Genomic DNA, 18,205 nt, shown 5'->3' on the forward strand with positions numbered 1-18,205 from the left:
TCAATATTTGTTCGTCAGGATTATGATGATTTTTAGGAGGTCTATGGAGCACAAAAGGCCCGCTTTGATTGGCTTACGTGCTCGTGCTAGTAAATCTAGCCCCTCTACCTTATTCTGAATCCTGAAAATATGCAAAATTTTCGTAAGCAATTTAAAATTTTACACGAATATATTTTAGCACTTTCAAAAGTAAAAATTGTAATTATAATATAGGAATTTTCCATAAAGAATTCTAAAATTTTTATTGGAAAAATTCAAAATTTTATAATTAAATTAATGTGAGCAATAAACACAATTTTTCACAAAAAAAAAAACAAAATATAAATAAGTAGACGAACCGGCCCGATCTTTCTCGGTTTGTTTTTTTGTCGACCTATCTGTCAATTGATTGCAGCGTCGCACTCTAGATCGATTTTAGTTCGAGATTGTTTTTTTTTCAGAATTCATGAAAACTTATTTTGTTTTTACATTTGTTCACCTTTACCTAGGATAGGATGTGACAATTTAATTGAGACTGTCTTGTTGTTTTTTAGTCGGTTGCTCTGACGAGGTGGTCGCCAGTGCAGCCAAACTAATTTGGTACAAAAACTTCCAAATTTCATGTATCAAAACTTGATGTTTTTCTTTTCGTTCCATCCATTAAGGCCCCCCCAGACCTAAGCGATTTCATCGCCGCGACGGCTACAATTAGCCGCCGAGGTTTTATCGTTGGGTCGCTGCAGGCAATGTTCTATTTACACTTCCATACCAACGGCGACAGAATGGCTGTCGCCAAGCGATAGAATCGTGTCGCGACTGTCGCATCGCGTGTGTTTGGGGGAACCTTTATCCATTAATTACGTAACGCAAAAATTGGGCATTTTCAACCCCTCCCCTATTCCTTAATATCAACTTTACAAACCAGCAACACGGCCAAACTAACAACATGCTGCCCTAAGAAAAATGCGCCGCCGCCAATCAAAGTAATCGATTGCCATTTCAAACCAATCAGCAACTGGTACGATTGTGACAGAAAATCGGTACGGTTTTTAATGACTACTTGACGCATCCTATCCTAGACCTTTACCAGCAGAGCCCATGACGAATCGATTGGTGAGAAAATCTTGCAATTCGTTCATCCCGTTCGTGAGTTACAAGGCCAAAGGAAATGGAATCTCATTTTTATATGTAGAGAAAAAGAGCAATAACAAAATAAGAATTTTTTTCTATAAAATTGAATACAACTTCCATGAACAATGAACGCTTTTAAAAAAGGAGTAATCTTTATGCTCAGTTTTATCGTTTTTATATTTTCCATGGATATTTCTTAATTTTTTATTGCTCTTTATATGATTTTTTTGTAGAAAGTTTTAAAGGCCGATACAAATATTTAAAAAACCAATCATGTCTCCCCCCTTGATTTTTTTTGCCAAAAAAAATATATTCTGAGGGGGCAAGATAAAAAAAATGGATTATTTTGAGGATTTTAAAAACTTTAAAAATAAATCCGAGGAGTTTATTTTTTATTTTTTCCATCTTAAAATTTATTTTTACAGGGTGGCCAGTGAGTCGGGAAATCGGGAAATGCGGGAAATATGTGGGAATTGAAAGTCCATGCGGGAAATTCGGGAAAAAGTTGGGAATTTCTTGAAGTTATACAAAAAATCGGAAAAAAATCACCAGGTGTTCTTTTCATTAAATCATGTATAACTATTCTAGAATAAAACATGAAAAAATATTGTTTACTATTTAAAAGGCAAATGTTTTTCCACGTAACGTTTGAAACTATTTGAGGAACTATCCGCTCTTGCCAAATCTTCTTTCTTCTTATATAAGGTACACTGGGGGGATAGTGCATGTTTGAATTAGTGTAAAACCAGTTTAAATGATCTAAATGCGTTCAATCAAAATGGGCTATCAAAAACAGTCAATTTTGTACTAACTGTGCGGTAATCAGAGCATTAATGATTAATCATAGATTTAATCATGATTAATGAATAATGGGTTATTTAATCATTATTCATTAATCATAATCATCCAAAAAATATGATTTAATCATTAGTCACTAATCGTCAATCATATAAATTTACATTCAATCATTGATCACTATAGTGATTATAATCATATTCATAATTGTTTTGAGTTTATTCATTAATCATCAATTTTAATCATTGCATTCATTGCTTTTATTCATTAATCTTTAATCATAATTATATAATGTTATACCTTTCAATAACACAATTTGAAAAAAAAAAGTTTCTTGACTATTGATCACTATGCAAATCATTCAATTTGATTATTCATTATCACTATTCATTAATCATATCGATCGTTAATCATTAATTTCACTATCACTATCACTATCACTATTCTGTCAACAGTTAATCACGATCGGTAATCGTTAATCATACTTCAAACGTTTTGTTCATTATTCATAATCGTTAATCATCGTAAAAAAAAAATATTCTTTAATCATAATCTGTAATCATTGTCAAAAATAAATAAATCATCAATCATAATCGTTAATCATAGATAATCATTACCAATTTAATCATTCATTAGAAGCTTTATTCATTAACGCTCTGGCGGTAATTCATACCATTTTGGTCGCTTGAAATTTATGGAAATAGATTTTAAAATTAGGAGTTGTTTTTCCACTTACCCTAGTGGGATGGGGTAAGTGGAAAACCCATGTTGCCTTGACCTTCAATAGTGATGAGTAGTTACATATAACTAAAATCAATACGATAATTGCTCTGAGTATCTTTTGTGGAATAATTTCATTACCTTAACGGAATAGAATCCTCAAGAAATTCTCGTAATAGCTAGGGGAGGGCTGGTTTTGCCTTCTCGATCACTAAGTGTTCGTAAAATCTATATGTTCGCCCCAAAGATGATCTTTTTAAAGGAAAAATGGGACTTACAGTGTTATAAACTAATCAACATAGTTTAACGAATTGAGATGATGTCAGTAAACGTATTTGTATGTATGTGTGTGCGCAAAGCCCGTACTAAATTATCAGCTATTCTTAAGCACTTGTCCTTAACCAATTTGTTCGCAAAAAATACATTTAACGGCGAAACACGTTATGAATATAAATGAATGTGAATTATACAATATATTTACCTATCAGTGCTATTTTTAACTTTCTTATACATTTTTTTGTGTTTTGTGTATACATGTGTAAAACATGTAAAACAATACCGATGAGTGGATTAATCTGGTCCTGGTGTTAGGTGGGACGCTAAACAGCCCTGACACGACGGCCCTCCGGCGAGACAGGAGGTTTGCGCAGGCCCAATAAGCCGCCTGGAAAACCAATCATTACGAACAATATAAGAGATAATGCGACTCGATATAATCGGCAAAGACCTAGGCGACGAATAAAGGATCACGATTGGAAGCTTGGAAGAGTGGATTAATCAGGTATTTTCTCATTTATATGAGCCCAATCACCACTGGAATTACAATGATAACAAAGAAGGAACATATTATGATTCACAGCTATCGAAATAAACCCTGGAGGGAAGAAAAAAATTACATAACTAGAATATTATCCACTTCCCTTATAGTGTTTGATACCTGGGGTAAGTGTAAAATCTTTGAATTATTTGCTTTCTTGGTACAAACCACTACCAATTGAATGGAATTAGTTTAATTGTATTATAATGGTCACCTGTGATATAAATAAACTTGAAAAAAGAACAATTGGTGCAAATAGGATAGGATTTTATGAATGCAAAAATCAACTTTTCGCGAAACCTAAAATTACAGTTCAAACGGTCAACGCTTAGTGTATGTATTATACCAACTTTAACATAGTATTAGTGTGAGCATCAAAGTATATTCTAACATAATGTTATGATGTGGTAAACACTGAAAAGTATGTACAATTCCAATTTTTCGAGTCGATTTTTACACTTACCCCCTTTTTCCACTTCCCCCAGTGTACCTTACCTTTATTTCTTTATTTTTTTATTTTATCAAATCAAGTTCTTGGAGAGGTGTCAATTCCCCCGATAGAGAAGGATGCTAAACTTTTCAAAATATCTTCAGGAATTTTTGATTCCTTAATTCCCACATTCTCTAGATTCTCCAAATTTTTCAAAAGGTTCATATTTCTAAGATTTCTGTGTTATCCAGAATATGACAAATCAACTGTTATTATTCCTTCAGAAACCCTAGAATCGTTGATACTTGTCTAAATTTTCCAGATTCTTGAAATTATTCAAACCTTCATTCTCCCAAGATCAGTAGACCCTCTTGACTGCCCAAGTTCCCTCTTTCTTCTAATTATCTGTTACATTCTATTTCTTACGGATTCCATGGATTCTCAAGACTTTACGGATTCATCATGGAATGCGGGACATTTTCCGGGACGCCTGGCAATACGTAGGCTGAATCCGGGTCTGCCCTGCATAATCCGGGACGTCTGGTCACTTTAACCAAATATACTCTATTACCAATGTAGTCCACTCTGGCTGATTTGAAGAGACAACGCAGTAGCGCCGCGGTGTCACAAAAGGCAAGCAATGTAGTGAAGAGACATTCCGAGTGGTGTTCATCACATCATCATCACATGACCCCATTTTGATATCTGAGTTTAAAAATAAAATTTTGAAAGATGTAAATCAATTTTTTTTTAAATTAAAAAAAAGTGTAATTTTTGCAATTATTTTGCACCCCTTGGCTATCGTTTTCAGGCGTTAGTTTCCTTTTCTGACGCAATATGGTGTGAATGTGCTGTCTCTTGCCTATTCATTTATTTAGTCTACATCTAAACAAATAACACTGAATCAACAATTTGACGCCACAATACACGGTTCAAGGCCGCATCTCTCCATCCTCGAATACGCCCCACGCTCGCCAAGTCGTTTTGCACCTGGCCTGCCCATCTCGCTCATTGCGCTCCACGCCGTCTCGTACCTGCTGGATCGGAAGCGAACACCATCTTTGCAGGGTTGCTGTCCGGCATTCTTGCAACATGTCCTGCCCATCGTACCCTTCCGTAGCTACCTTCTGGATACTGGGTTCGCCGTAGAGTTGGGCGAGCTCGTGGTTCATTCTTCGCCGCCACACACCGTCTTTTTGCAAACCGCCGAAGATGGTCCTAAGCACCCGTCTCTGGAATACTCCGAGTGCTTACAAGTCCTCCTCGGAGCATTGTCCATGTTTCATGTCCGTACAGGACTACCGGTCTTATAAGCGTCTTGTACATGACACATTTGGTTCGGTGGCGAATCTTTTTTGACCGCAGTTTTTGAGCCCACAGTAGGCCCGACTTCCACAGATGATGCCTTCGTTTTTCACGACTAACATTGTTATAAGCCATTAGCAAGGATCCGAGGTAGACGAATTCCTCGACCACCTTGAAGGTATCATTGTCTATCGTAACACAGCTTCCCAGGCGGGCTCTGTCGCGCTCGGTTCCACTCACAAGCATGTACTTTGTATTTGACGCATTCACCACCAGTCCAACCTTTGTTGCTTCACGTTTCAGGCGGGTGTACAGTTCTGCCATTTTTGCAAATGTTCGACCGACAATGTCCATGTCATCCGCGAAACAAGTAAATTGACTGTATCTGTTGAAAATCGTACCCCGGCTGTTACACCCGGCTCTCCGCATGACACCTTCTAGCGCAATATTGAACAACAGGCACGAAAGTCCATCACCTTGTCTTAGTCCCCGGCGCGATTCGAACGGACTGGAGTGTTCGCCCGAAATCTTCACACAGTTTTGCACACCATCCACCGTTGCTTTGATCAATCTGGTAGGCTTCCTAGGGAAGCGGTTCTCGTCCATATTTTTCCATAGCTCTACGCGGTCTATACTGTCGTATGCCGCCTTGAAATCAACGAACAGATGGAGCGTTGGGACCTGGTATTCACGGCATTTTTGAAGGATTTGCCGTACAGTAAAGATTTGGTCCGTTGTCGAGCGGCCGTCAACGAAGCCGGCTTGATAACTTCCCACGAACTCATTCACTAATGGTGACAGACGACGGAAGATGATCTGGGATATCACTTTGTAGGCGGCATTAAGGATGGTGATCGCTCGAAAGTTCTCACACTCCAGCTTGTCGCCTTTCTTGTAAATGGGGCATATAACCCCTTCCTTCCACTCCTCCGGTAGCTGTTCAGTTTCCCAGATTCTGACTATCAATTTGTGCAGGCAAGTGGCTAGCTTTTCCGGGCCCATCTTGATGAGCTCAGCTCCGGTACCATCCTTACCAGCTGCTTTATTGGTCTTTAGCTGTTGGATGGCATCCTTAACTTCCCTCAAGGTGGGGGCTGGTTGGCTTCTATCGTCCGCTGAACTGACGTAGTCATCTCCTCCGTTGCCTTGACTCTCACTGCCTGTACTCTCAGCGCCATCCAAATGTTCCTCTTAGTGCTGCTTCCACCTTTCGATCACCACACGTTCGTCCGTCAAGGTGCTCCCATCCTTATCCCGGCACATTTCGGCTCGCGGCACGAAGCCTTTGCGGGATGCGTCGAGCTTCTGATAGAACTTGCGTGTATCTTGAGAACGGCACAGCTGTTCCATCTCCTCGCACTCCGCTTCTTCCAGACGGCGTAACTTCTCCTGAAAAAGGCGACTCTGCTGTCTCCGCTTCCGTCTATAACGTTCCACGTTCTGCCGGGTACCTTGCTGCAGCGCGACCGCCCGCGCTGCGTCCTTCTCCTCCAGAATCTGTCTGCACTCTTCGTCGAACCAATCGTTCCGTCGACTTCGACCCATATACCCGACGTTGTTCTCCGCTGCGTCGTTAATGGCTGCTTTGACTGTATTCCAGCAGTCCTCAAGAGGGGCCCCATCGAGCTCACCCTCTTCCAGCAACGCTGCCTCGAGATGCTGCGCGTATGCAGTGGCGACATCAGGTTGCTTCAGTCGCTTTAGGTCGTACCGCGGCGGTCATCGGTATCGAACATTGTTGATGACGGATAGTTTTGAGCGCAGTTTAACCATCACCAGATAGTGGTCAGAGTCGATGTTAGCGCCACGATATGTCCTGACGTCGATAATGTCGGAGTTTTTTATTTTATTTATGGATCCTGTACACCTCCGGTGGTGCAAAGGGCCGACTTGAAAGATCTCCATCCTGAGCGTTGCCCGGCTATCGCTTTAACCTGTTGCCAGGTTAGATTTCGGTCGACTTCTTTTATTTCTCTATTGAGGCTTCGCCGCCATGAGCCTCTGGGTCTGCCTCTGCTGCGATGTCCCGCTGGGTTCCATTCTAATGCTTGTTTACAGATTTCGTTTCCGCCCCTACGTAGAGTGTGGCCGACCCAGCTTCACTTCCGATCCCGAATTTCTGTTGCTATCGGCCTCTGGTGACAACGACGATGGAGCTCGTTGTTTGAGATCCAGTTGTGAGGCCACCAGGCCCGAATTATATACCGCAGGCATCTGTTAATGAACACCTGCAGCCGTTGAGTGTTCTCCACTGATACACACCATGTTTCGCTAGCGTATAACAGCACAGTTTTCACGTTAGAGTTGAAAATTCGTATTTTGGTGCGTTCACTTATCTGCATGTTTTCCAGATATTTCTTAAACTCGCAAAGGCAGCCCTTGCTTTCTTGATCCGTGCGCCTATGTCGATCTTGGTACCGCCGTCTGACGCCATTTGGCTACCAAGAAATTGGAAGCTTTCAAAATTCTCCACTGGTTGCCCGGCTACTGTGAAACTGGAAGGAGTCACCGTGTTTACATCCAACGATTTGGTTTTGTTGACGCTGATGACTAAACCTGCCGAAGAGGAGCGCTCGGCAAGGTCGTTGAGCTTACTCTGCATATCAGAGCGCCGTTGCGCGAGGAGTGCAACGTCGTCAGCCAATTCGAAGTCGTTTAGGTGCTCCATGGTTATAGGCTGCCATATCAGCCCGCGGTTTGGTTCACGGTCAATCGCATCTACCAGAAACTCATCGATTACGATGAGGAACAGTAACGGTGATAGAATACATTCTTGCCTCACACCAGCTACGACCCGGATAGGGTCGGACAGGACCCCATTGTGCAGCACTCTACACGAAAAGGCCTCGTACTGTGCCTCGATTAAGCCGATGATTTTCTCAGGAACTCCCTTGCGTCTCAGGGCGCCCCACATATTCTCGTGATTGAGACGGTCGAAAGCTTTTTCGTAGTCAATGAATACCAAGTAAAGGGACTGGGACGCATGCTTGTACCAAATTCAAAAAACGACAAATGAGAAAATGGCATTTGAAATTAAACACTCATTTTCATTGCTGGCGCATAACCATAATGCAATATAAGATTATTACATCACAGAACCATTCAGAAGACTTAATTTCATTGAAATCATTCTTATTTTTCACTCACAAATAGAATTTGCGACAACGATCATGAAAATAGTTTGGCGGGACAGTTATGCCGAGAAATAGAGCACTTGTTTTATGGTTTCTACGCATATCAGCCCCGTTCAAAGCATGATTTCGTGAATGACTACTGCGATTGACATACGTCTCCACATGCTTTATCTATGGAAGTGAACCTGCCACGTGGTTGAAGTGATTATGTCGCTTAGAATGAGTATTGTACAAATTGTCCCCATTAAACCAGTGCAACAGGCTAAGATTGCAAGATCTAAACAGAAAATGCTATTTCAATGTGAGTTGCTCCATACAATAACAGAATCCGCCATAATGATGAATTTAATCACCGCGAGACAATTATGCGTAGAAATTAAGCAATGGGACAAATAGACTTGATGTTGTTTTCAATGATTTTCCGAACAAAGTTCGAAATCTGTTAGAGTTTTCTAAAAGTATACATCAAAATAGACTGCTCTATGGTGAAAAGTCAAAATGCACAAAAACTAACATGGGACAACTATGCGTAGAAGGGCAGTGAATCCGGGCTAGGGTAATTTTGCACAGAACTTTGAGAACGGTACACAGCAACATAATGCCTCGCCAGTTATCGCATACAGTCAGGTCACCTTTTTTGGGCACCTTCACTAAGATACCTTGCATCCAGTCGACCGGGAAAGTTGCGGTGTCCCAGATATTACGAAATAAACGATGCAGTAGTTGAGCGGATGTCATGGGGTCAGCTTTGAGCATCTCGGTTGATATGCGATCGACCCCTGGGGCTTTATTCGATTTCATGCTTTGGATGACTGTTTGAATCTCTAGCAGTGATGGAGCTTCGGTATTGACGCGTGTTATACGTCGGATCCTAGGCAGATCATGCCGAGGTGGTGATGGCCTGGCTGGCACTTGAAAAAGTTGTTCGAAGTGCTCGAACCAGCGTTTCAGCTGGTCAGTTGGTCATTGGTCTTCCACGCTGCCACCTTCCGGAATATCTGCAGCACGCGTCTTCAGTTCTTCAACGAAGGACCGTTTCACCGTGGCATGATCCAGTCGGCGTGTGTTGAATCGTCGTCCAACTCTTTCCTCCTGCCGACGAATCCGCGCAATGCGCAGGCGTATTTCGCCGATGAGGAGGTGATGATCAGACGCGATATCGGCACTACGTTTATTCCGTACATCAAGAAGGCTCCGTTTCCATTTTCGGCTGATGCAGATCAATTTTATTTTCTGTAAAGCCATCACGGGAGACCCACGTGACCTTGTGAACCGGTCGATGAGGGAAGAGCGATCCCCCGATCACCATGTCGTTATTACCACAAAATTCTGCGAACAGCTCTCCGTTTTCGCTCATTTCTCCGAGACCATGGCGTCCCATAATGTGCTCATGGTTCGAGTTGTCGGATCCGATCTTCGCATTGAAGTCGCGCAAACAGATCTTGATATCACCCTTCGGAATTCTATCTACGACGGCATTGAGTTGACTGTAGAAGTTCTCTTTGTCTTGCATAATGTCGGAGTGCCGTCCATCAATCAGAACGTGGTCGATGTGTGATTCTGTCTGCAGTGGTGATCTCCAGGTGTACCGATACGGGAGGCTGTGTTGGAAGTAGGTGCTGCGAATGGCCATATTCTTGGAGGCGGCGAAATCAATTAGTCGTGCTTCCGGAGTATGGGCTATGGACGTTGATTATGCTGAAGTTGAAGAACCGGCTTTTGATCCTCAACCTGCACATTCTTTCATTGATCGGCCACCACCCGATCACGCGCCTTTGCATATCGCCCATAACTATGAAAGCTGTTCCCAGCTCGTGTGTGTTGTCGCAGCTGTGGTAGATGGTATGATTACCTTTAAACGTTCACACCATTGATTCCTTCCAACAAACCTCCTGCAGCGCTACGATGCTGAATCCACGGTCCGATCGGCGAGTATGCGTGTGCTCTCGATGAAGTTGAGAGATTTGCAGTTCCACGAACCGAGTTTCCAATCGTTAGTTCTTTTTTGTCGCAGTGGTCTTCGCCGATGGTTCCGGTCCGTACTCTCTTGTTGATTGTTCGTTGCTTATGTTTTTTTTAAAGGCTGGCTTGCAGGGCCTGACACCAAACCCACTAAATTTCCGGAGGACCATTCCATTTTATTCCCGGTGGACCATGGTGCACAGTTTCACTTAGAGTCCCTCGCTGGCACTCGGACGATGATCAGCCGCCCCTAACATGGAGAACAGACGCTGTTGTGAGCCGATATTGACATGGAGAACAGACGCTCAGTAAGATTTGCATCTCCGGAGAGAAGCAAACCCCCCTTCCCTGTCAGCATACGACCATAGTTCCCACCGGGGTTGGTTACCCGATCTTCCCTAAGGTTGCTCGTATCCCGGCCAGCACCACGGGGAGGTATAGGGATAGGAGTTGCTGGGTAAGAGGCTAAGGACCACAATATGGGGTCAATTTTATTCCTTCAGGTACGCGAAGTACCAATGGTACGCTTTACCCAGCATTTGCCGTGTGAATTTGGTAAATAAAAATTTTCTACATTCTAAATTATAAGCATCCGTACTCCAGCTGATCCTGCGAAAAAATGCAAAAATGAGGGTCTCTTGAAACATAACATACTCAAAAAACTACAGGAAACAAGATGAAGTGGATAAGACGACCGCGAAAGAATTGTGAAAATCGCTTAGAAGACGCCCGGGAACCTGCTATTTGAAAAAAAATAAAAATGATTCTAGTGATTTCTCGATCGCAGTATTTGAAATATTAACGACATCGACATCTCCATTAACGACATATTAAGAACGTGTACTTCCCAACATGCAGGCTTAAGATTCCCTTTATACAATGCTTGCACACTTGTTCATTTATTTCATAAAACGGATGTGATAGAAAGTATTAAGGTTCCCCCAAACACACGTGATGCGACAGTCGCGACGCGATTCTATTGCTTGGCGAAAGCGATTCTGTCGCCGTTGGTATGGAAGAGTAAATAGAACATTGGCGGCAGCGACCGAACGATAGAATTGCGGCGACTAGTTGTCGCCGCCGCGGCGATGTAATCGCTTCGGTCTGGGGGACCCTTTAGTCATGAATCATCGCACAAATGTACCATGCGTCTCCATATGCTTTTATGCTTGTGCTGCTGAACAGTTTTAAGGTCACTCCTGACAGAATCCCAGTTTCAAAGTGCTCGCGTTGTCGGGGGCACACCACTCGATACGGAAGCAACGCACAACTGTCATTTTTATTTTTTCATGCGTGCTGCGACGCATCAAAGCTGAATCAACAAAAATGACAGTTGGCCGCCGCCTCCGTATTGAGTGGTGTGCCCCCGAAAACGCAAGCACTTTGAAACTTGGATTCTGTCAGGAGTGACCTTAAATATCCTTGCCAATTGTGTCCCCTGGGAGGCGCATTTTTGCCTAAAAACACCAATGGGGACATTTGGGTATCGTAATATTTTAGATTGTCGTAATAACAGTGGCGTCGCGTAACCTCACTTTTTACCTGTGAACTGGCACAATAAAATGAATATTCTGATATTTTGATAGCCCAAATGGAAAATAAAATTATCAGAGTTGTTTCAAATATAGCCTTTCTATGCATTTTCGCACACCACTTCCTTAAAAGGTTAGGGAGACGTCACTGCGTAATCACTTAGTTTTTAACTTATAATATAATAATAATAACTTAATAACTTATTAATTACTTTTATTATAAAAATAATAACAACTCACATTCTCAATGAACTATTTATCAAAAACTTCGCTTTAAATTGTTGATTAAGGTATCCATATCTATGTAGATCATTTTTTGACTTTCCAAACATTCTAAATGCAAAGAAAATGTCGGACCCGCTGTTGCTGAGCCAATAATTTAGGGTTTTGATATTTGACGTACGTTTTGACTTTGACCATACACATTTTCATTTACTCATTTTCCGAACCACTCAGGTCGCCTCATGCAGCTTGTTTTGCCTGTTTGCTTGCTTTCAGACTCGTGTGTCGTGTCGTTACCGTCTCTCCGTGGGTGACTACCGAAGAAGTACATTTTTGGTCATGCCAATAAAAACCGGCTAAATGGCTTCTCTCGCTGCCGAGCGAGGGCCGAATGGCTGACTGCACCTTTTCTTGAATAGCGACTACAACCCTTGCCACGCTTTTTGCGCTTCAAGCCCACTCGAAGTGCAGCTCCGCGCAAAACACGCGTGAGTACCAGGTCGTACCTACTTGTGAGAGACCTGAACGCGAAGCAAGCGACGAACCCGTGATAAAATGCAGGTCTCTCGACCAAAGCTTGGCTCGGTCGATCTGCTGCGAGCTGTGGCAACTGACTATGTGCAAGTTGCAATTTTGCGCACCACGCGTAGTTGTTTATTCTTTTTCGCTTCACTCTAAGCTTGAGATTAAGTCTGAGAAGTTTGTACTAGGGGTATGCGATACTAACTTTGAGTTTTTTCAAAGGGTGATTCCTCGGCAGCATAAACTCGACAAATCACGGATACTCTCGTACGTTGCATTACGCTCATAAAAAATGGAACCCCATGCCACCTGCGCTATAGGTATTATCGAAAGGGTTTTGACAAGAGTTTCAAATGGACGGATTCCTGACATAAGGAAATGAACGAATGCAACGGTTTAGATCTTTTAGATCCTCAATTTACTGACACGTTGACATTATGGGAAATAGTCTAAATAGCGGCTTAATTATATCTTTAATAAACTAGTAATAGGCTTGCAGCAATTACAAGCTATGAAATAATCATGTAGGAATTAAACATTTCCATATACATATAAATATACATACAATATCGTCAAAAATTCACTTTTCCTACAAATAAAAATAAATAAATTTTAACAATAAAAGACAATCAAATCGATCCATTTTTCCACAAACAGTAAGAAAGAGTGTCATTACTGGAGAAAAAATAAATCTTGCTCTTGACATCTTTTTTGAAAACTCAATTATATATAATTATTCTTACTTGCTTCACTTTGCTCCATTCCATTATTGTCTCATCATATCACATACCACAACGACGTACGCGGCACGTCTGAGAGCGGAGCAACAGCAACCCACTCGATTACTCCTCGCGATCAGCATGGTTGGTTGCTGCTTGGTGTGTTGGGTCGGCAAGCTCGATCGAGCGGCATTCGGGGCATGCGCGGCTTGTAAGTTTAATGTTTTCTTCGCGAGTCAGTTTCGCGTTGGCGGGCAGCCTAAACGGACCACGGATCTTTTTTTCTAGTGGATGGTTGAGCAAAAGTCAACAAGAACGGCACAGAGAAAAAATTGCGCGCGCGTCGCACTCTTGTGGAAAGAACACGTAATCACCGGTGTTGTGAATCCTCTCCAGTGTAAATCGCATCTCCAAATTCGCACGTCGAGTTTCGTATGCCTCGAGTACAACTTTCAACAAGACGAATCATAGTTCGATTGTAGCATTGAGTAGCTAAGGCACATTTCTCTGCCTGTGGTCTCAATTTGGTTCCGGTCTGTTTCTTTGACCCCAAATCCGGTGGCATCGAAGAAAGCCCAAGCGATCAATTCAACAGCGGGAAAGTGCACAAGAGTGTACGGCGCGACCTCCAGTCCCAAAAGGTGAAAGATTGAAGTGAGCGAAAAATTTGCATCTGGCGCAAAGAACGTTGAACGTTGTTGTGCAGCTGTTTGAATCGGATAGAAGACTAGCGTTGCTGTATAAGCGTGTGATGAGTTCATCCGACAAGAATTTTCGTTCGATTCCATATCCACCGCACAGCTGTTTGCGAACACGTTTGAAGAAGTCAGCTTAAGAGCTTGAAGCAGCATTTTACCCTGCCCTACGGAAGTTCTGTCTATCATCCATCTCACCTCTCGCAGGCAACTTTGCAAACTGTAAATAAACAGACTGAAACAGTAGCCGTGTGGCGAATTCCCGGCAGTCGATCTTGATCTTGTGAACACGTTTATTTTGTTCTGTTGCTCTTGTTCGGTTCGTTATTAGGTATATGTACCATCATCATTGCAGCTGCGAGCTCGGTCTTTGCCCTGCAGAGCTGTAGGTTTGCCATCCGCCCTGAATCGTTTGACAGGAAGGAAGGCGCAGAAGAAAGCAGTGTTGGGTATCGGTGACAGCAGCGCGGACTGTGTAAAGATCTCACACGGTGTGCAGCCGGTTGGAACATAACCAGAAAAAAAGTCGTCCAGGGGTTAACGAAACTCAAACTGCCGGTCGCGTGAAGATCAAAGTTCGTGGGTTGTTTTACTTTGTTTCGGAAATCAAAGATTGTATTTTGGCCGACAAAATTAGCATTTTGGCATAAAAAGTGTGCGGAAAAGCAGAGTCATTTGGAAACGATTTTAGGCTTTTGTGATAGTGAACTTGACAGAAAATCAAAAGGTATAAGAAAGGCGTGTGACAAATCCGATTATTACCGGTGATTAGCTACTGACGCAAATACAAGAGGATCTTGGAGAACGCCAGCCATCTATTCGCAAGGTAAATATTGAATTATGTGAATTTTGATTCTGATTCATTTTAGCAGTGCTATTTGGGTTATACAAAGCATTTTTGGGATGGTTTTCATATTTTTGTACAGCCATTCGTGACTTTCTATATGAAAGCGCAACACAAACATTGACTTTAAAACTTGATTTTGCTTCTAAAAATACTCTTAACGACAATTTTGCCTCATGCAGGCATAAATTTCTTTTTCCTGTGCATTTTTGACTTTCTTGTGTACGTAATGATCACTTAAAAACCGAATTCTTGATAGAAGGCTCGGGGACCCACACCCCGAAGTCTGTGTTGTGTGTGTGTATGTGCGAAAAATTTCACAAAAAATATAGCTAATTTTTTTGGCACTTACCCTCAACCAATTCGCTCGCAACAGGTTGCAACTGACGCAAAACCCTGTCCCATTGTTTCCTATTCGAGATCGGGCGGATCAGACTATGGGCTAAGAAGTTATAGTCATATAGTTGCTCGCAAAAAATTGCATTTGGTAGGGATTCCAGTTCATTGCTTTCTATTGACTAGGCTGATATGATCATCTATGGTCAAAATACATTTTTTACGTAAAAAAGACGTGAAATGTCTCGCCAATTTTTCGATCTGTTTCCATTAATAGGTTTTCTTGCAACAAATTGCGTTCGACATTGTTTTGCATTGTTTCCGATTAAAAATTGGGTTGATCGGACTCTGGACTCGGAATTTTTGGTCGATATACTATTGTTTACAATAAACCAACTTTTTATAGGAGGCAATTTTTATTCGTAAAATACATTTAAAAAATTGTTAGGACTCTTAGTGTTAACTAATTTACTCACAACAAGTTGTATAGGAGGGGGAATCATGTTTCATTGTTTCCTATTAGAAATGGGCCATATCGGACTATAGGTTCTGAAGTTATGGCCAAAATACATTTTTTTATAAGCAAAATGCGTTTCAAAAACGCGCTCACATTTTACGGGCATTTATCCCTAACTAATTTATTGTAAAAATTTGCATTTGACGATGCTGTTATTTTGTATTGAAAATTACCATAAAAGTTATAGTTAGAATATTAGGTGTTGAAAACTAACTCATTTTATGATCCCGATCAAATAGAGATCTGAATAGGCAAAACCACGTAGTCGATAGCAGTTGTAATAGGGTGTCACGTATTTTTCAATGAATTCTATACTCAGAAATAATACTAAAAACAACTAATGATTTTCATCGTCTGTTGCTTATAATGAATTATTTCAAGAATTTGGATGTCTAAAAAAGAAGAAAAAGAATTTATCCAAATGTTTTGGAAGTCTATATGACAGATGAAAACCATTAGCTGCTTCATATTTATGCTATTTTGACCTCTCTAGGAAACTTTTCTCGATAAATTTTATAATGAGCATGAGCATGATGATCGTGCATATAGTAGTTGCTACTCCGCGATCGACCAGAATAATTATAATTGCACAGGAAACCAATGGATGGAAGCATAGGATTTGCTCTCAAACCTCAATGTGCACAGTCCGAGAGCTCTAGTACTTTTAAATGGTCGATAACGGTGCTGACCACGTTCTCACGGTCTATCGGGGATGTAAAGGAATTTTTGATGCAATCACTCGCCCACTGCAAGCCGATAAAACCTCTGCACTCGCCACGAGTTCATGCGGAATTTTATTGGAATCTGGGAGTTTTTAGGTTCTATGGCAGAGGTTAGACTTGGTTAACGGTTGCCAATGTGATAGCATAGCATAGCATAGCATATCTGACCGCACACTATCCTGGGTTGGCTGTCGATAGGGACGTTAGATGCGCCAGAAAAACAGCCTGGGGCTTGGCATGTTTTTCATTCAACGATCCCTTTGTTCAACACCTGGCCAGGTCCTTACGATCAGTGGGGATTTGGGTGGGAAGTGTTGATTAGATACCTACTTAAGAAGATGCGGAGAACTCGCGCGACCTTCATAGGTATCTGGAGTTGGAATTTGGATGGGTTATTAAGGGGTGCTTTTCTTGGCGAATATTATATTTTTATTGGTATTGATATTGTGAAATGTGATGTTTTGTTCTTGAATGTAATATGAATGAATAGATTTTGGCAAAACAATTCCATTGATTTTGCATTCTGCAGCATATTTCTGAAATAATAAATTGTTGTAATATTAGAGTGTGATGTAGTGTGATGCGTCTTCAGAATCTACATCAGCACCCAATGTTTCTGAAAGTGAAGATTATTGTCATTTGGTTAGGTTAATCGTTTATGACAAGATGATTGTTTATAAATGTTTATGCGAGATTATTTAAAATATAAGGAGCTCCATGGTAATTTGAGAAAATGTATGGGAATATTAAAAATAAGTGTATAAAAAACGTTAAAATTTATGAAAATCAAAGGAGAGCAAATTGATCCTTGGTGTGAAACAAACTTCACCTGCAACACTTGTTTCAGCTGAAAAGGAAATACAAATATTTAGATCGGGATTATTTTGATCACAGTGTGTCAAAAATTATAAAAATACAAATGGTAAAAAATATTAAAATAAATATGTTTCTTCTATTGTATTGAAAATGTTACATTTCCTTTGTATCTTGTCAGCTCCTCCCGTTTTTCTAAAGTTTGATCATCGAACGTATTAAAATTTTGTCAGATAATAACGTCTTAGGCAAATGATGCCCTCTCAATCTTCCCGTATTTTTTTAGTAAATTTTTAATAAATATTTTAATGAAAATGTGGAAAAATAGATATTAGAAAATATGACAATAGGGTTTCTTACCCCATTCCCGGCCTAACATGCGCACGACTGCATTATTTAATTGATATTTATGACTAGGAGCTACTTTTCCTGAATTTTGAGGGCCATGTAATATTGCGATGGGGTTCACCTCTGCTTAAAAAATAGTTATTCTTGCTAAAAACCGCTCGAAAAAGCTTTTATTTGATTTAAATTAACATGGTGCAGCACTCATTTCAGTCATAGGCGATTGCTTATCTGGCATACCCCAAATCTCTTCGGCATATGCAATATTTTACTCAATCTCTCAACATCTTACTCTCAATCTCTCTCTCGGGACTATAGAAAATGAGACGTAAACAAAAATATGCACGTTCCACGATACCGTGATGCCAGATGGTATTATTCATAATAATTTTTAATTGGTTGAGAAGATATATGCACTCATCCAAATTCCTTCCAAATACTTGAACAAATATTGCTTTTAGTCTTTGAAATTTAGATAATTATAAATAACATAAAAGCGTCAACGTTTTAGACAGTTTTCCTATTAACGACGAAGGATTATCTTCATACTAAAATAAGACTCATGGCCTTTTGGCAGCACTGTACAGCTAGAAGTTCTTGGGCCGAGGTGATTTTTGTTAGGTTTGAGGATACATTTTTAAATGTATTCTAATATGTTTATATAA

The 18,205-nt window shown here is 40.9% G+C and overlaps 1 protein-coding gene across 4 annotated transcripts in view; it reads left to right on the forward strand.

Moving 5' to 3' along the window:
* Positions 1 to 18,205, forward strand: part of LOC134213250 (serine-rich adhesin for platelets) — a 427,675-nt gene that overhangs the window by 118,025 nt on the left and 291,445 nt on the right. The window contains exon 1 of one of the 4 annotated variants that reach the window (XM_062692075.1): positions 13,499 to 14,789. The exons of 2 other annotated variants lie outside the window; for them this stretch is intronic. The gene's annotated coding sequence lies outside the window, so the exon portion shown is untranslated. Of the gene's footprint in view, positions 1 to 13,498; positions 14,790 to 18,205 lie in introns of those variants that run through there. One more of the 4 variants, XM_062692078.1, reaches the window with a different exon arrangement.

The sequence above is a fragment of the Armigeres subalbatus genome, chromosome 2, assembly GCF_024139115.2.
Source record: "Armigeres subalbatus isolate Guangzhou_Male chromosome 2, GZ_Asu_2, whole genome shotgun sequence".
NCBI lineage: Eukaryota > Metazoa > Arthropoda > Insecta > Diptera > Culicidae > Armigeres > Armigeres subalbatus.